Here is a 15,667-nt window from a genome sequence, read left to right on the forward strand (position 1 = left end):
ATTTGGCACATCTTGAGCCTGACTCTGCAGAGGTACCAAAGACCAGCTGTTCCCAGCATTTATTGAAAGAGGCTGGAATTTAATGGAGCCCAAACTCTGCCAGCTGGATTTGGTATTACTGTAGTTTTAGTCCAGTAGAGTAGTACAGGTGCTGAGAAAGGCACTTCTGCTACATAGTAGCCCAGAGAATGAACAGCGTAAGTACAGAGAGAAGAGTCCACACCAAGTGAGTAAGTGGTCCAGATTTATATATATGGGTAGCTTCTTTAAAAACATATCTAAACAGTAGCTTTCCATGCAATTATTTTACCATCACAAATAAGTAAGCAATAAATAACCCAAAATCTCACTGATCATGGCACTATTACAGGACAAGTTTTGCTTAATAGTCAACCATTTTTGAACAGTATATTCAGCATATAAATTAACACAAATATGTTCTGCTTGAAATTAGACATGCAGGTTATTGTCTTCAACCTCTCTTTTGGGTTGTGAAGGAGGAGAGAGGGAATTGTAATGAATGAGGAAAATTCCACTGTTAAATTAGGATTGAATTCTCTTATCCCTAAACCAGTAGTGGGGTTCATACTATTGTCTGGGTTTGCCATACAAGAGGCAATTTCTGTGATAGTGATACTAATGTTTACCCTTGTGTAGAAATAGTACTAGCAGCACAGAAAAAGTGGTATGCTGTTCTAGTATTTGTTTTGGCTATGGTAACTCTGGAAATGGTAGGATAAGCAGAGGATCATCAGTAGAGATGCATGGGATCTTATTTTTGGGATCTTACTTCAAAATCCCAGTATAAAACAGAAACTGATGAGTTCAGGAGTTTTCTGAATCAATAGTTCCATCTTGTACACCCTGAAGATGGATTTTACTTCTCTTGGTTCCCAATTCCTTGATCCTTGCCAGTTGCCCCATCACTTGTGTCTACTTGCACCAGTGACAAGATGTAGAAGTAGTTGCTCCTAGAATATCTGAACTGACATAATGAGAAATGTTAGTATGGACAGACTTTAAGACAATCCTGCTGCTGTTTGCTATGAAAATAGTAAGTGCCAGTATACATATAACTGACTGACTGTGTTAAGTATCCAGCCTTCTTGATATTTCATATAATGAAATGGATATTTAAAATTAGACCTTCAGATATTAGCAAATCAATACTCAGATTGGTTTAATCAGTGTTTCATTTGCTTTGTGCAACTAATGCACCAAATTTGTTTATATAATTCAAGGTAGAGAAGTGGAATACAAGATGTAAATGTAATTTCAAGATCAGAGTAGATCACATCTTCCTCCTTTAGCCAAAGGCTGAAAAGAATCTGGAGACTCACTTCAGCCTGTTTTATTGGAAGACATGTCTTGTCATAAAAATTAGAAAATTATTATAAGATATAGTGCCACAATGCTCACAGCTATTTTTACTGTTATGTTTCCCTTGTTCATTTTTGTTTCATTTGACACATCTATTTTAATTGTTGCCTTTAAAATTTTTATATTACATATAACACAAAATAAGGTCAAAACAATGACCTTTTAAAATGTAAAATTGAAACATTTAGTTCTGAAAATGTTGAAACAGGATTTCTTGCCATTGTTAGAGCTTTCCCCCCTGCTTTTCTCCAAAACAAGTGCAATTTCAGTGTTTTAACTTCAATGGAATTGCATTCTCCAATGGAAAATGGTTCCACCATATATTTTTCTGATCACCTCTACTCCTCAGTCACGGAAATAGACATAAGGTTCTTTGGAGGGGGGGTGGGTTGTCTACACGGAGATGGGATAGCATGTGTTTCCTTAAATGTCTCATTTTCAGGAACAAATAAAATGATTACAGGATCTGGAACAATTATGATGCTCTTAGTCCTTTACTTTTCAATTGCTGCATACCTTACTTAATGCTAAAGACATTACTTTCTGGTGAAAGACGTGATGCTATCTTTGCTCATTGCTAGAGTAAGAAATTAGGAACATTGGAAGAGTCTGAAATTAGTCATAAAGATGGTCTTTGAAGAGGAGTCTCAAAGAATAATTTTTATACACTACTATGTCTATAAAATAAATGGTCCAAGGAGATACTTGCTAATCAGTGGAGATCTGAGGATATTATTATACTGTATGTTGTTGTGATTTCCTGTTTGAAAAGAACTCACAGCCATGAGTGGATAAATGACTTTTTTTTTTTCTGTGACCTGTCACACCTTTATATCAAAAGGAATACCTGAGGTCAGTTAAGATCATTAAGACTCTCTAAGGCTCACACTCAGTAAAAGATTTCTCCTCCCTTCAACCTCACCACTGTATAATGACTGAGGTTTCCTTTTCACTGTAGGAAAGTGAGTACAGTTTCCCTGAGGGAGGAATAGGCTGTATTCTTTAACAGTGACTGATACCTCCCTGTAAAGCTTGGCTCTAATGTTTTCTTATGTTTTTTATTCCCCCTCTCCCTTTTTTTTTGCCTAATAAATATGGAATTCCTAGCTCTCTGGATATTTGAACTCTTCCATGAACCCTGTTCTCCAGAGAGGTATGATTTTTCCATCCCCCTTTTTTAAAAAGTTTGGCTTTGAAGTTAAAATTAAGGTAAATTTTTAACTATGATTAAATGCTGCGTTTATTCATCCACCCATTGTGCTATTAAATTTAGTCAACTTCTACCTCACTCTGTTCTGCTTAATGGTATATTGTTCTATAGGAATCCTTTAATGCAACCATTCTTCATGGTTCACACTTCCTTTTATTGCATTTTGGTAAATTGTATGTGTCATGTGAGGAAGGGAATCACACTATTGTTTTTTTAATGATAGGAACGTAATTGTCCATGCAGTCATCTTCCTGAACCTGAGCTCTGAATTTACCCAGTTGTCTTCTTATCATAAATCTGAGCTGTTGTTGGATTCTAAGATATGTTTGTTTTTCAGATGTGGTGAGAGAGAGAAGATTTTTCTAATATAATAGGCCTGATGGTGGTATTCATGAACTATCTTCTGTTTCTCCCCTCTCAGTAGGACAGGGTAAACCAATTTATGCATGTCTATAACTAGACTTTTTGTAATATGAACCAGTTACTGCATTTTAAGGTAATTTTAAGTTGTTTGATATTCACTTCACATTGAGGTCTGTTCAGTTCTCCATTAAGCTGCTAAACTAATCCTGAAATGTAGTAACTAGAGTTAAGATTGATAATTTTTAATTAATAAAATGGGAGCTGTTCATGAAGATAGCAGCATGAAAGCTTTGGGGAAAATAGTGTCCTGATTTTCCCAGTGAAATTACAGTAATTTGATATCGCTAGACATTAACACATACAAGCACAATTTTGTCACATTCATTACTTGAGTCATGAATCGATCTGTTTTCCAATAAATGGAATAAAAATCTATGCATTTTGACCCTCTGGGTGAGAGGGGGAAGAGAGTATGAATGAACTGAATAAACCCATTGATACTCTGACAGAATTACTTGAAAGAGTTGTATTAGCCTAGGCAAGAGCAAATTGGTAGGAACACTAAGGACCAGATGGCAACTCTGAAACATGGCAAATCCAAAGTGTCCAAAATGTCAGTCCTTTTTGGGGTCTTATATAGTCTTAAACATTATGGAAATAAGCCCCCCCAAACATTGAGTCTTTGGTATTGTTCTATATTTTGATCTTTTAGGGTTCACATTTTTAGGATTTTTTCCTGCAACCCTGAGGGGTAGAAGCTACTTTTTTTTTAAATTAAAGTAGCATCAAATAATTGAACGTTGAGATTCTCAGTTGTATAACTCAGAACACCAGGAAAAAAATGCCTGATATTATAGACTCACATGAGTTAGCAACACTGAAACTTGCATTGGGTTGTATAAATAACATGTCTTCATCACCATATAAAGCATCATACATCAGAGCAGAACAAAGAGAATATAACCGTATGGCCATCTAGCATTTCCCTCTTTCTCAACCCTTACAGATGCACACACATTTATGGAAAAGAGAGGGATAAACATGCAATTATATCATCTATTACAGAAGTGCCAAATTGAGATTGGAGTCACGTATTCGGTGCAGCACAAACACAGTGAAAGACATGGTTCCTGGAATGAAACAGTTTACTAATGTCAGACAAACAAATGAGTGAGTTAAATGGGAGAAGTGGAAAAAGAGGGGTAACAGTAAAAAGATCAGTTTGGTTTGGGAGAAAAAAATAAAGTAGTTCCATTCTGGCCAAGTTAAGTTTGAGCTGATGGCAAGCCATTCAGGAGGAGATGTCAGAGATGGTAACTGAAATTGGTGCTTTCATCCACTCATACCAGAGAAAGGGGCACCAAATAAGAGCAGGGGGCAAAGGAAAAAACCCAGAAGGACCCTCTCTGTTTAAACTGTCACCACAATATTTGAGCACATTGGAGATTGATAGCGGAGGAGAAGTTGGACTCCCTAGAACAGATACTAAAGGGAGGCATGGTAAGAAGGAAGAGGAAATAGAAGTAGTGGTGGGAGGAGACATAAGAGGGAGGAGATGATTCAGAGAAGTGTGGTAAGAATGAAAGGGCAGAGTTAGTGGTAAATCATGGTTTGGCAAGAGCAATTCTCCAAATGGCAAGCAGTGAATGAGATTACAGGCAAGAGAAGTCAGACTAACCACTTTCTGCTCCCAGCCTGGTGACTGGAACACTCTGTTCCTTAAAGCAAATGAGGGGACTAATGTGAAGAGTAAAGGGACAAATACCTGAGCACCAAAAGGAGAATGATTTGGACAATAAATATGAAATCCAACCTAGTTTCAACATAATATGTTAATGTTAACTATTGGAAAAAACAAACAAACTATTCTATAGGAATGGTCCAAAATGCTAAGATACTTTGTTATAAATTGGCATATTTTGAGCCATTTCTGTAGTATTGTGTTATAATGTGAGCAGGTGGAGTTGCTTCCTTGTTTTGGCCTGGTAAAGTATTTACCTGAAAATGCTTTGAAAATCTTGGATTTTACTCCCAGTTGAATTCTTTATGTATATTAAAACTTGGGTGTCTACTAAAAAGCCTGTCTAAGGCCCTATTTAAATGCCCCCCCATTATGGTAATATCTGAGCACCTCACAATCTCTTAATGTAGTCACCCTTGCAAGACCCCATGAGGTAGAGTATTACTATTATCCATAGCAAACTGCAACACACAGATACTAAGTGACTTTCCCAAGGTCCTAGGAAGCCTTTGGCAGAGCAAGGAATTGAACATAGGATGTCTCAGGTCCCGGACTGGTTCCCTACTCACTAGACCATCCTTCCTCCTCTAGGAGCCATTGTGGCACCTTAGAGACTAAGACATTTATTTGGGCATAAGCTTTTATGGGCTAGAACCCACTTCATCAGATGCATAGAGTGGAAAATAGAGTAGCAGGTATATACATAAACATAGTACATGAAAAGATGGGAGTTGTCTTACTACATGGAGGATCAGTCTAATGAGAGAATTCAATTAACAGTAGGATACCAAGGAGGAAAACTCGCTATTGTAGTGGTAATGAGGGTGGCCCATTTGAAACAGTTGACAAGAAGATATGAGTAACAGTATAGGGAAACTAGTATGGGGCAATTTAGTTTTTGTAATGACCCATCCACTCCCAGTCTTTATTCAGGCCTAATTTGATGGTGTCCAGTTTGCAAATTAATTCCAGTTCTGCAGTTAATACACCACACAACAAAAACACAGGAACCAAACCCTGCAACAAACCCCAGTACCAACTCTGTCCGCATATCTATTCAAGGGACACCATCATAGGACCTAACCACATCAGCCACACCATCAGGGGCTCATTCACCTGCACATCTACCACTGTGATATGCCATCATGTGCCAGCAATGCCCCTCTGCCATGTACATTGGCCGAACTGGACAGTCTCTATGAAAAGAACAAATGGACACAAATCTGATATCAGGAATTGTAACATTCAAAAAGCAGTAGGAGAACAATTCAATCTTCCTGGTCACTCAGTAACAGACTTAAAAGTGGCAATTCTTAAACAACAAAAAAACTTCAAAAACAGACTCCAATGTGAAACTGCAGAGTATATAATTATGTATATAATGTGTGTGTGTATGATATATAAAAATATACCTGCTACTGTACTTTCCACTCCATGCATCTGATGAAGTGGGTTCTAGCCCGTGAAAGCTTAAGCCGAAATACATTTGTTAATCTCTAAGGTACCACAAAGACTCCTCGTTGTTTTTGCTGATACAGACTAACAGGGATACCACTCTGAAACCTTCCTCCTCTCGTGTTTTTAAGTATGGAAAATACCACACAATTCTTAACAGAATATTCCATCAGGATAAGACAAGCAATGGATCAATGAGAAGACAAAACAAAACAAAACCAACCAAACCAGCACTATACACACAACCTGCTCACATGTGCCGTTTCAAATAATATCATTCATGTGTTTCTGCAGAAACATATTGATGTAAGTGGCTTGAATAATTCAAAGTACAGGCATATTATACTACTGCTGCTTTGCTGACAAATCTGCCCCTAATGTATATCATAATTTTAGAGGCTAGTCACATTTTGAAATGTGAATATTTTTTATATGCAGAAGAAGACATTTTCAGTATTCAAGAAAACAAAGTAAACACTAACTAGTAAAAGGTGTGGGTTTTTTTTTTATTATTAGCGCTTTGAATTTAACATTTTTTCCCAGTTATATTTTCAGCACCATCATTGAAAGAATCCACCTGGATGGATGGGTGTGAAGTAGATGTATACTTATATAAAATGCAGGCCCGAATAAATTACTTTTAGTCCAAATAAGACAAAATAATCAAGGGCACAAATGATATTTATAAAATAGGAAAGTAGAGTGCAACCAGTAGCAAAGAAATATTTTCCAACCAGTATAGCAACTCACTTTGCACAACATGGCTTTAGCTGGCTGCCTACAGTTTTTATTTTGTGTGCGTGTGTCAAAGGTTAACCCTAATGCAAACATATAAAAGCTTTTGGAACTAAAAAGCAGATAGTGTGGTGGTGCTATCCATTTAAGACTCTTCTACAAATTAGCGTTATCAAAAAAGGAGTCCCAGGAACCAGGAGTGCATCTGAAATAGCTGATAAAGGAAGACATGAAGACCTAGAAATAAATTTTAATTGGGCCCCAAAGGAATGTTTGTCATCACACTTGGAGAGAAGCAGAATAGTAGAAGTTTACCAAATGCTGCTAAGCTCGCTGTGGTGTCTCAGAGGCAGAGAATCCCAATACTGGGTTGTACCGCTGTCTGATGGACTAAATGTCAGATATGAGACAGTATTTCTAAACTGGATGCTCACATGGTAAGAGACAGTTAGTACTCTGCATTTTCAGTTTGATGATTTACCAGAGTCATTAAACTACTACTGCTAAAGTGGGGCACTCAAACACTAGTTTCTGTCCTTTACTAATCTCTAAGGAACTGTTCTGAATTGTCAGCAGAGAAATCAAAGAATCCAGGAAAGAAAAGACTCACAACCCTGAAATGGCTTCTGGGATACCCCTGCTAAAGATGTTCAGCAATTTATGCGGCTATATTATTGCATTTTGATGATTACATCTTATTATTAACAGGAAAGATCCGTAACACTTTATTTTTTTCAAAGGACTAGGGGGTAGGGGAGAAGAGAGTCCAAACAGTTCGGTAAAGAAAATAAATTATTTCCAAAAAGGAAACCTGAGCACACTTCTTTACTGTTTGGAAATTTTACATAGGATCACAGAAGTTAAGCATTCCCTTGGAGACTATTCCATTGCCCATTCTAAATGAGGTTTTGATGACATTCAACTTAATTGTTCCTTTTCGTAACTGAATCCTGGTAGTCCTGGTTATAACTGTGGATACCATACTAAGGACTAGATTGTACCTGTCAGACACTTACTGTTTTTTTTGTAAATGAAAATGATCACAATTAAAAAGTAAACAAAACAAATAAAATGGCAAATAGTCTCTGCCATTTGCCAACTGATCTGCAGGGCAGAAGGTATTCCTACAACTAAACAATGTGAATCCTGATATTTGCCAATATAGTCAATGGGAGGTTTTATATATGACACCAGCAACCATTCATTGGAAGCAGAAAGATTATACATCAACTGTACTTTTATTTTTAATAGGAGACAATCACAAGTTCATACTCCCGCAGAAATCTTGACGCGACTACGATCGGTAAAAAGGATGACTTGTGCATTATAAAAAAATTTATGAAAAGAATATTTGTTGGATAATGGGTGGGTGGATGGAGTTGGCATTCTGGGTTTGTACGTTTTATGTTTTCTGTACCGTCAGCTTTAGTAAAAGTTTTTTTTTTTTAAAGTGTGTGACTAATATAGCACTGGACTAGGACTCAGGAGATGTGGATTATATTCCTGGCTGTACCACTGGTCTGCTATGTGATATCGGGAAGAAACTTCCTCTCTTTTGCCTCAGTTTCCTCATCTGTAAAATGGGGATAGTTATACTGACTTCCTTTATAAAGCACTATTAGATGCACTGCTGAACTGTGCTATTTAAGAGTTTATTTTATTATTAATGCTAACCATACTCTGCAAAAAAAAAAATCTTACACTATGATAAACAGCTGTTTTATCAAAATGGTGTGAAAGGAAGCAGAGATTGTGGAAACATAAATGGAAGCTCCTGATAAGTCAAGCAGTGTTTTGTTTTGTTTTGTTTTTAAGTTTGCTTTTTTCTGAAAAATTGAAAGGATTTTGATGTATCCTTTATAAGATGCTGGATCTGAAGATAAAGGAAATATTCAGCAATGGTTATCAGTATTTAAAAAAAAAAAATTAAACTCACACGATTGTGGATGGCTTCAATTTGTGACAATTGGCCAGAGGATTCTGCTGTTCAAGAAGTGTTAGAGTGGATTAACTCCAACAAAATTGAGAGAAGTTTTTCCTAAATTTACTAAACTGAAAACCAGTATTGGAGGAAAAAAAGATGAAAAACTGCAGGACTTGGACAGCAAGATCAAGATAAATGAAAATTACAGATCTGAACAGCAAGGGCAGTTTACAGATCTACTATCATATGGCAGCAAACCTTCAATGAGACTACTTAGATAATTAAGTAAAACTCAAAAGTGTGAGAGTATTAGGTATCCCATGGAGGAAGACTCCATAATCTTACTCTGTTTTATAGAAGATCTTATGCAAAAGATTCTGAATCTAAATGTAGGAGATGGCCCTATCTATTGGAGAAAGGAATGCAGTAGACTATCTGGAATGTCCATGATAAAGCCAGGAAAGTATCATTAGAATTCTTTCTGATCAGAGGGATGAAGACCAAATTCTGCTTGAACAAAATTAATAAAGTGTAAAAGGCCAAACACTGATTTTGCTAGATCTTTGTCTACTCTGACAAAGAAATATTGGACAAATCAGTGAAGCTTCATATTTTCTCTCCAGCAAAACTGTTACTTTTGATAAGAAATTACATACATTCGAGAACCAAATATCCATGGCCATATTCTATACACTATTCAAGGCATTATTCAAGGCAAGAAATTAATCAGGACTGACATAGGAGTCAATGTATAGAATATTAACATTACCCCTTTGGTTTAATTTCTTCTTTTGCAAAACCATTGTTTCACACAATGTATCTTTGTTACATATTACTGGTGAGTCTATATGATTCTTTATGATGCATCAGTTAGTAGATATAAGTGTATTCCCTTTTCCCAAATGGTGGACTTTGACAAATAGTAATTTGGTTCTCACAAAATGGTCTTCCTACTAACAGTGCTAGGAAATCTCAGTATAAGAGTGCAGGTTTTACAATAATTTATTTTTTACTCATCTCTTATGGGATTTTTTTTTTACTTTCTTGTTAATTATTTGTTATCTTGTGTTTTCACTTACTCCAATGCAAAACGAGTGAAAAATAGATGTGAAATGCTGCCAAACCAGAAGACTGCAAAAGACACATTATAAAATGATTTTGGGAAAAACAGAAACAGTACTGTGTTAGAATGTTTGTTTGTTACAGAATGACTAGTTGGACCAACCAATCATGAACCAGCACCTCATTGTACTAGGTACTATTGATCCACTATCTTGTGACTCTCAGTAACTTCAGTGGGAGTTGAATTAGGTACTTAATGCCACAGGACTGAGCTTTTCAACAATGCACAAGGGATTTGGCTGCCCCATTCCCATTAAGATTAATGAGAACTGGGTGTGCAAATGCCCTAAATGGCTTTGAAAATAGCCTAGCTGTTCATATTTTGGTCATTTAGGTTTAAAGTCTAATTAGGGCACAAATGAACAAGAGTTTAATGATCTCATTCTAGACTCTAGCATAAAATCATAGAATATTAGGGTTGGAAGAGACATCAGGACGTCATCTAGTCCAATGAGGTGTGTTAGCTTGTTTTGGGGTGTTCAAAATAACTATCACAATACACTTGCACAGTTGGTAGCTTCCAGTGAGTAGAGACCTAGCACTAGAATTAGCAGAGGATACTGCTGTCATGATTGAATTACACTGGAAGAATTTTGTGGTTACCTTTGCAACCTATATTATATGGTAGCATAGGTCCCCTTACACACCTGACTTTCCTGCCAGAATGTTACTCCTGATTCCACATAAGTGGTCCCATTTGAGTACAGGAAGCCATGGTAAAAATTAAAGCTCCCTGTTCAGGTAGCTGCACTTTTATTCTCCATCCTGACTGCCTGGTTCATATTTGGAGAACTACCCGGGGCTGTAGAAGAGAGCTGTTGGAATTTTTTTAGATACATTTTTTTCCATTGAAAAATGCCAGTTATTAAAACTAAAATGTGAACATTTGAAGAAGTGAATTGATTTTGATGAAAATATTTCCCAGATGAAATTGTTCATGGAGACTATCACCCAGTCGTTAGGGCACTCACCATGGATGTGGGAGACCAGGTGTCCAAGTCTTTGCTCCAGATCAGGCAGAGCAAGGACTTAAACCTGAGTGTCTCTCAGTCCAAGTGAGTGCCCTAATCACTGGGTTATTGGACATTCTAGGTGGCAGGAATACATGGGCTCAGTCATCAATAGGGAGGAAAATTGGGGGGGGAGAGAGGAGACTCACATGGATTACTTTTAAATATAGAATAGGGCCCTGCAAAATCTGTAGCTAGCTTTATGAGAAGCTTAGTTGGTGCCTACCTAGCATGCTGTACCTGAGTCTAGCCAAATCCCCTCATTTTCAAACACATCAAATTCTGCCAGTGTCTTATTGGCAAGAGTCTAGGCTTCCAAACCACAGATCTATACACTTTTTTCCCCCTTACTGTTCAAGCTGTTGCATTGTAGTATATTATCATCTAGCGTGGCCGCGGTTTGCCATTGCCAGCCAATGGGAGCTGCGAGCGGGCAGACCTGTAGACACTCAGCTAAACAAAGCATCTCATGGCCTGCCAGGGGCTTAAGTTGAACAAGCTGCGAACCCCTGATTTAGGGTTTTTTAATTGCTCCTTCTGGGAAAATGTAAATGATACTGGACATCAGTTGGCTAGCTTTCATCTTTAATGCCTGACTATGCTCAGTTATATAGTGTGTGAATTTGGAGTTACCAAGATGCACAATCAGTAAATGCAATCAGAATCAATGTGTGGACATCTGAACAGAGATAGTACTATAATGCAGACAGGTCTACTGGTTAAAAAAATTTAGGCATAGAACTTTGGAAAATAATTCCCAAAGATTAATTAAAATCTTGGCAAATGTCACTTTTACCCTGTTCATGAATTGTTCTAAAATTCATTTATAGTTTGAAATTATTTCCCATTTTTATTTCTGCAATTAACTCTTAGTCTGCAGCTAATTCACTAAATTTACTGAAAACAAACCAGGTCTTTTAACCTGGTCTTTAACAAATGGGTCATGCAATGTTTCTGTTCCATAATGGAGAGAATATAAAGCTGATAATCAGATTTCTGGTAAATACTCACAAAAATAAATTAAAATGTTGTTTTCTGATCGTCTGAAGCATGTGCTTAAAATTTCCTGATTTTTTTGAAAGTATCCTTGACACAAACTAGCTTGCAGGAATATTAATAAGAAGTGATCAGAGGACGGTTGGGAACAGAATCCAAGTGGATTTGGCTAAAAATTCAATGCAATATTAACTGAAATTGTTTGGCAGTATTTCCCCAGCCATAATATTCCACTGTCTAGCATACTAACTCATTCAATTGTAACAAGGCTTTAATCTCTGTACATGTTTTCAAACGTATCCAGTTCACTAACCACTTCAGAGCCACTTCAGTTTCAGAAAGTAAGAAAGAATATCAATGTAAATGAATTCATGTAACAGACATCTCATTCCAAGAACTGTCTCTGCATAAAGAATAGTTCAAGAAATGTCATCACAGTTTCTGGTAATCAGGGTTTCCTTTGCTGCAGTATCCTATCCTAAAAAAATGCAGCATTTGATGGTTGAAACATTGAAAAACAGAAATGACATTTAAAAACAAAACATGCTTCAACAGTTGTTCAAAAAACTGAGTTAATAGTAAAATACTGGCCCTACCTCTGAATACCAATATTTTTCTAAGTATATTAGACTGTAGAATAATTTTCATCTTTTATTCTGCTTTGACTCCATTTCCCAGACAGTCTCTCTTTTGCTCCTAATTTGGTTACACAAGTATTGTGCTGACTTCTCTGCTAAACTGTTTGTTTTTATTGCAACCTCATCAACCCAGCTCACTCCAAGCCATTTGTCTGTTTTTGTCCACCTGTTGTGTCCTGTCTGAATTTTCAGCTGAGAGTTATCTGGGGCCTGAACTTCTTGTTAGTTTTCTGTGCCTAGCAGAGTTGAATGCTAGTGCTTGCTTGGAGTTTCTAGGCATCACCATAATACAAATAATCAAAACTGTTAATATTTAATCTGAATGTTCATGTTTCACTGCCTAAGAAACTGTTGGAGCCTCCAAGTTATAAGTGTTGCTTAGTTTTGTATTACTGTAGTGCCTGGCGTTCCAACCTGAAATCAGGGCCACATAGTGCTAGGCACCGTACAGACACATGGCAACTGTCCCTTACCTCCCAACAATTGAGCCATGACCATTTATTTCAATTGAGGATCTGTGCCAGAGACTGAAACTGTGAACCTGGGATATGAATTTAGATCATCTGATTCCCAATCTAAAGGCTTAACCAAAAGACCATTCGTTCTCTGGAAACAAGTAGTCATAGCATGATATGAAGAGATTTTTTTTCTGCTTATCCAGGTAGTTATTTATGATGTGTCTATCCCACAGTATATAGGTACCATTCATCTAATTTCTGAAGCATAATTTGCATCTGAAAAGACCACACTCTCCTCCCTTTAGTCATAAGTACATATTTTACTCTGACATAGCTGAGCCATCTGTATTTGTCATTATTAATGTTAAGTCTGTGCAAGGAGAAGCCTTGCATTGAGTTTTAAAGATGGTAAAAATCCAGCCTATCATGACTTTTGCTGAGGAGTTTCATAGCTGATTTTAAAAAAAAAAACCCACACATATTGCTCCCAGTGGTTTTAGTATTCTGTTTCAAGCTTCTCACGTTTTCTCGTTATGGACTATGATGGATGTTAAGGGTTCAATTCTGAAAGGTGCTGAGCTGTCTGCTCTCCTTCCTGCAAAATGCTTAACTGTAAACCTGAGTAGCTCCATTCAGTTCCAAGACACTGAATGTAAGAGTTGAGTGCACAGCACTTTGCAGGATTGAGCCCCAAATTGTAGAGTTCACAGTGAAATTCATCTCTTTTATGCAGTTCTCCCTTTTCCCCACATAATGATGTTAACTATAAATGCATAACTAAGCTTATTACAGCTAAAAAGTAGAGTTTAGCAAGCAATAAGCAGATTGATTTGCATAATAAGCAATTCAGAAATGTTGCTTAATATTGATCTTATCTGTGTAGTGCACATTTAAATTTAAGCAATAGCAGTTAGTGTTAAGACATTTATCTCCTTTCAGAATTGCCTTTGGGTTAATGGAAAAGCATATAATACTGTAGTTAAACATGCCTTTAGATTTTAGAAGACAACTCATTAATAGCACATTTATGAAAATTCTTTTAAAACCACAACCACTATTTTCATAGGACAAGTAAAGAGATTTGTTTAATCTGCTCTATTTTTAAAGCAATGTTTTAGAACCATGTGACATAAGGTCTTGTTGTTAGAGAACTAGATAAACACATTACAGTAATTAACCTTCCTGGGAAGAGGGAGCTTCTGACTTTGGACTTGGTTGTTTAAGCTACAAACAACGAGGAGTCCTTGTGGCACCTTAGAGACTAACAAATGTATCTGGGCATAAGCTTTCATGGGATGTAACTCACTTCATCAGATGCATGGAGTGGAAAATACAGTAGGCAGGTATAATATACAGCACATGAAAAGATGGGAGTTGCCTTACTAAGTGGGGGGTCAGTGCTAACGAGGCCAATTCAATTAGGGTGGATGTGACCCATTCCCAACAGTTGACAAGAAGGGGGAAAATTATCAGAGGGAAAAATTACTTTTTGTAGTGCTAACAAGGCCAATTCAATTAAAGTGGATGTGGCATTCCCATTCCCAGCAGTTGACAAGAAGTATCACCGGAGGGAAAATTATTTTTTGTACTTACCCAGCCACTCCCAGTCTTTATTCAGGCCTGATTTGATGGTGTCAAGTTTGCAAATTAATTTCAGTTCTGTACTTTCTCATTGAAGTCTGTTTCTGAATTTTTTTTGTTGAAGAATGGAAACTTTTAAGTCTGTTATTGAGTGTCCATGGAGCTTGAAGTGCTCTCGTACTGGTTTTTGAATGTTACAATTCTTGATGTCTGATTTGTGTCCATTTATCCTTTTGCGTAGAGACTGTCCAGTTTGGCCAATGTACATGGCAAAGGGGCATTGCTGGCACATGATGGCATATATCACATTGGTAGATGTGCAGATGGTGTGGCTCATGTGGCTGGATCCTATGATGCTGTCCCTTGAATAGATATGTGGACAGAGTTGGCAACTGGGTTTGTTGCAGGGTTTGGTTCCTGGGTTAGTGTTTCTGTTATGTGGTGTGTAGTTGCTGGTGAGTATTTGCTTCAGGTTGGGTGTGTGTCTGTAAGTGAGGACCTGTCTCCCAAGGTCTGTGAGATTGAGGAATTGTCCTTCAGGATAGGTTATAGATCCTTCATGATGCACCGGAGTGGTTTTAGTTCAGGGCTGTAAGTGATGGCTAGCAGCGTTCAGTTACTTTCTTTGTTGGGCTTGTCCTGGAATAGGTGACTTCTGGATACCCTTCTGACTCTGTGAATCTGTTTCTTCACTTCCCCAGGTCGGTATTGTAGTTTTAAGAATGCCTGATAGAGAAACTGTAGGTGTTTGTCTCTGTCTGAGGGATTGGAGAAAATGCGGTTTGTATTTGGCTGTAGACAATGGATCGTGTGATGTGGTCAGGATGAAAGCTGGAGGCATGTAGGTAAGTATAGCGGTCAATAGGTTTCTGGTACAGGGTGATGTTTATGTGACCATCGCTTATTTGTACTGTAGTGTTCGGGAAGAGGATCTCTTGTCTTGTGTGGACTGGCTGGTCCAGGCTGAGGTTGATGTTATGATTTGGTCATTAGAATTTATTTAATCACAAAAATATTACCAGAATGTTGTTCTATTTGTTTGGTACTAGGGTTG

General features: G+C 37.3%; 1 protein-coding gene across 1 annotated transcript in view; it reads left to right on the forward strand.

Moving 5' to 3' along the window:
• The window catches only part of HCN1 (hyperpolarization activated cyclic nucleotide gated potassium channel 1), a 302,768-nt gene that overhangs the window by 63,155 nt on the left and 223,946 nt on the right, over window positions 1-15,667 (forward strand). The window lies entirely within an intron of this gene.

This window comes from Gopherus evgoodei, chromosome 6, assembly GCF_007399415.2.
Source record: "Gopherus evgoodei ecotype Sinaloan lineage chromosome 6, rGopEvg1_v1.p, whole genome shotgun sequence".
Classification (NCBI taxonomy): domain Eukaryota; kingdom Metazoa; phylum Chordata; order Testudines; family Testudinidae; genus Gopherus; species Gopherus evgoodei.